Raw genomic sequence first — 4723 nt, forward strand, 5'->3', positions numbered from 1 at the left:
GAACTAAATACTTGAAGACCAAGCAATGTAAACCTATAAAAAAGTATTAGGTTATGTAAAATAGGAATCAATCGATCTCTGATTAGAGATTTTTCGTGGTTGTAGTAGTGAAGGTTCAAACTCTCGGATTTGTGAAGGATAATTTTTTTTTAGACTTAATAAAAATAAATAAATAATTTTATATGCACAATATTAACAAAATATGGGAGAGAATTTTTACCGGGATCAGGATTCCACCATTCACCAAAATTTATGTGATTCACTAACAATTCTTATCATGCAATTCTAGACAATATAACTCCAATCAAAGGAAATTGTGATTCTAATCATTGCCTAAATTAGATTTTGAAAACATCCACTGCTAATCGCGAGCATGAAGTATCAAAAGCAATTTACTAAGCATACTCCATCAAGAGAAAACACAATTGATTAATAAAAATCATTTACTCCATTTTTATTCGGTGCAATTAATCATAAAAGAGTTGCATAAATAAATTTAAATAAATTTTACCACATAACTTTTGGAAGAATGGCTTCCTCCGTCATCCCTGGGATTGGGTTTAGCTACTCATGATGAAAAACCTCTCAAATTGATTCATTGATACTCAAAAGTTGTTTACAATCAAGAGAAAATGGAGAAAAACGGTTTACAACAGTGTTTCTGACACATATAGAGCGTTCAAAAAGAACGATACAACAGAGGTGCTGTTGTTCCGAAGTCGGGGAAAGGAATTGAGTATTGTCGCAATTAAGCGACACTAATCAACGACTGTCCCTGAGGGTATTATGTTCTTCGTGTTCTTCCTTGCACCAGCAGCAAGCTTTTCTCCTGCGTGACTTTCTTTCGATTCTTCTCGGCTCCTAAACTCTCCCAAAGACTCTCCAACCCTTCTAAACTCTTTAGCCTTGTATTTATAGTGTTTTAGAACAAAAATATCCGACCGTAACACCGTATAATCTCCCATTAATCCCGTCATTGCTCGCTGCCCATATTTAACAATAATTTCCATTTTTGGCTTCTACACACGTAAACTTTAATCCTGCACGCTCTAGTTAACCTTCCCCACGCCTCCGAAGTCATCGAACTCCTCCAAAACACTCCATGCTTGGCAAACACACAATCAAACTCGTGTTACAGGACACGTTGCTCTGTTTTGAGCTCGTGACTCAAACCAGGATTTCCATCCAATTCCGATCGAATCCGATGCCCACAATGTGTTCCCTATCCCATATCACAACTTCCCACCAAATTTCAGCGATTGAATCGCACTAAAACACCTTCATTTTCTCGATCACAAATCTGCCAGTTTTGAATATATTTTTCCCGCCAAAAAGCTGTTTTTGAATTTAAAGAGAAGATGGATGCCCCTTAACCAGAGCTTGGGTGCGAATAGCAATTGGGTGGAAATAGTAATTTTTATGGGTTCCTCCGGGACATTTCTGGGATGCTTCCGGTGCATTTCTGGGGTGCCTACGATACATTTCTCCGGGGTGTAAAACACTGCTTTTTGAGCCCATTTCGTCGCAAGGGCTTATTTTTCTAAAAATTCCTACAAAGACATAAAAGAACACAATAAATACAAAATTGAGCACTAAAAATACATACAATAGAGACATATTAGACACATAAATGCGTCTATCAACACCCCCAAACTTATTATTTGCTAGTCCTCGAGCAAATTTATTCTAGAAAGGAAAATCATTTGAACCCCTAGGTGGCCCTAGTGGCGGAGTGTTGTCTCCGGAGGGTTTACCAGAGGTGTACCCACAAAACCTTTACTCCATACCCTAGCTATCTACGCAAAACCTTGGAAAGCACTAAAGAACCTCCTTGGTTGGCCTACAATTATTGACTCTAAGAGGAAGAACCCTAATTCGAAATTCCAATTGTTGTACACGAGTTTGCACTCAAGCATACTAAAATTCATATAAGTGACAGAGATCTACTAAGATAGTTTCACGATGGACATCATACTCGGAGTCAAACTAATCACATGGAAAAATTAAGAGATGGATATAGAAAAACATAGATGGTTTTGATGTTTACTAAGTGAACGGCGTTGCCCATATCTGTCTGAAGGCTCCGCCAAAATGAACCTATCCTAATGGATTGAGATACTAGTCTGACTAATATGAACACACTGGCATATACAAGGGAACCAGTGGTCGATAACCTAACTCTAGGTCAACACAACTGGCATATACAAGGGTACCAGTGGTCGACTTTATTGAATTTATTCCTTTTGGTCAAATGGCCTGGTCTCAATTTCTTTTCTTTTTTTTTCAACTTTTTGGTAACTACCATTTTTTTTTCTTTCATGGTATCTCAATCACTCTAATTCACCCTAGCATTGGTAACAACTTGAATCGTGGGCCCCACCTATCACTTAGAGAAACATAGTTTAAAAAAAAAATAGAAGTGAAAAGGACTCAACGAGATATGGTGCAACTATCATGTTATTTCTAACACCTGAGCTATGTGCTTTTATGAATAGACTCTATAGATGTTTCCATCTAATCAGATTGGTTCCTCAACTCCTATAACCAAGATGCTTCCATCTACTTAGATTGGTTAGTGCCATCCTAAATACGCATAAATTTCTAGGCTCTGGAGTTTATTTATTGCAACTAAAAAGTTTCTCCCATACCCCCAAACTTAAATCTAACATTGTCCTCAATGTTCTAAAGATGAAACTAAAAGCATGAACAAGGAGAAACTGTTACCATTTGAAGCGGAAGAGTTAAGGAAAGATATTACCGTGTTGCATGAGCATGGGATACCTCCCAAGAAGTGCTAAGTTTAAAGTTTCAGACAGACTTAGGAAAGGATTAGTCAACTCGAACCATAAAATAACAGTCGAAATAACTGTGGGTCTTCAAAACTAAATAGATGTGACCAAAGGAAACTGCAATGAACCAAGAAAGTGAACAAGACTAGCATGCCCTTACTTAGTTTCCTGATTAAGAAATTTATATCTAATTGTGGTTCAGGTTCAGGTTCTATGAAAGGGTCTAAATAGAAAATTTTCATTGGCTGCGTTTCTTCATAGGTGGGATCCGAATCATTAGGTCCTAGAGTCTGGAAAAACTCAAATATGATCTTAGAAGCGCACAATAATAACCTAAATAACTGAGGATCCTCTAAGTCAATAAGATTTGACTTACACAGCTGACCACAATGAAATAGGTGGTCTTCCTTAAGAAAATGTGTCGACCCTAATATCCTAAAGTGATTAGATTTAGTCTCAAAACTTAATAACCGACACATCTTAAAATCAAAAGTTCCCACAATTGGTTGAAAAGTTTTTGGTGGGAAAACAAAGTCAATCTTGATATCATAGCCTGGGTTAACCACATCAACCAGAGGATGGGTTTCTAACAACTGAGCTTCTTTCTGGACATCATTAGGTTAGGGAAAACGTGTATGAATATAATCTTGTAAGATGGTTGAGGCACAAATGTCAATTCCTACAGGAGGTTACTTTCTAAGAGTTAAAGCACACGGAGAATGATAATCATCCCCAAACTTAGAGTTTTCTGTGTCTCTAGAAAGACTAGTCACAACTTCCCTAATTTCTAGGTCATCAGATTCCTGGAAATGGTCAATTGATTCTTCTAAGTCAGGTTCATCCTCACTCATCTCTACGAGTTCATCTTCTTCGTCTAAGACTATTGTTTCTAAATCGCTAGACTCTAAAACATTATTCTCAGAATAAACTCGTTCCTCTAAATCATTATCGGCTTTGTAAACAGGAAATACTACATCGTCTAAAACGAGGGTATCTTTAGTCAAATCCTCATCCTTTTGAATAGGTGAATAATTATTAAAATTATTTGGATTTGAACTAGAAATAATATTATCATTGTAAAGCTCTATTGGAGTAACCATTTCCTGATCACTATTCCTACATAAGTATGATTCTCCATCAACACTATCCTCATCATAATAACATGAAAAATATCGAACCTCATCAAAACAAGTAGTGTTACCAATTCTAACCTCGTCATCTTGATTATGAAAATAACTATCCTCATTTTTAAGGGTATTATTGGAAACACTATATTGGAAAGTAAGATTATTTCGAGCAAGTCTTTCGTTCGTATCAGCCATCAGCTTGAGGGATTCCTCTATAGAAAGTTCACTCATTATTGTAGTTCTTTCGTCTATAATTACACTATTCATCTCAGCTAACTTACGCGTCGACTCAGCTAACTCCCTGAGGGACTCTTCTAAAGGAGGAATAGGAACAGAGGAATCATAAAAAGGACTACTTTTCAGTAGTTTGATTGTATCCTCTAGAGACGAAGAACTAGTACTATAATCTTCTTGCTCGTAAGACTGATGCATGTATGGATAGTAATTGGGCTCACCAGGGTATGACCCATATCCTTCCAAAGGATGGCGTTCCCAACCACTATTCCCAACATGGTCATAAAAAGGATGATGTCCATATTCAAATTCAGGACGATAATCATTGTATTGGCTTCTATCATACCAGTTCGACATTCTTAATTGCAAGGGAATTCTACACAATCACAAACAAGGCTGACTCGACCAAATCAAACCTATAAAATCTAGAAAACAACAAGCATGATGGCTCCACTTATATTGTTTCTAGACTTGCTTCTATCTCTCGAAGGGGAATTCGTTACAATTTAATCAAACCCCTCTGGAATCAATCCGAGTCAAAGTAAGTTGAATTGAGGCGAGGGAAGCTCAGTG

The sequence above is a fragment of the Papaver somniferum genome, chromosome 1 (assembly GCF_003573695.1).
Source record: "Papaver somniferum cultivar HN1 chromosome 1, ASM357369v1, whole genome shotgun sequence".
Lineage (NCBI taxonomy): Eukaryota > Viridiplantae > Streptophyta > Magnoliopsida > Ranunculales > Papaveraceae > Papaver > Papaver somniferum.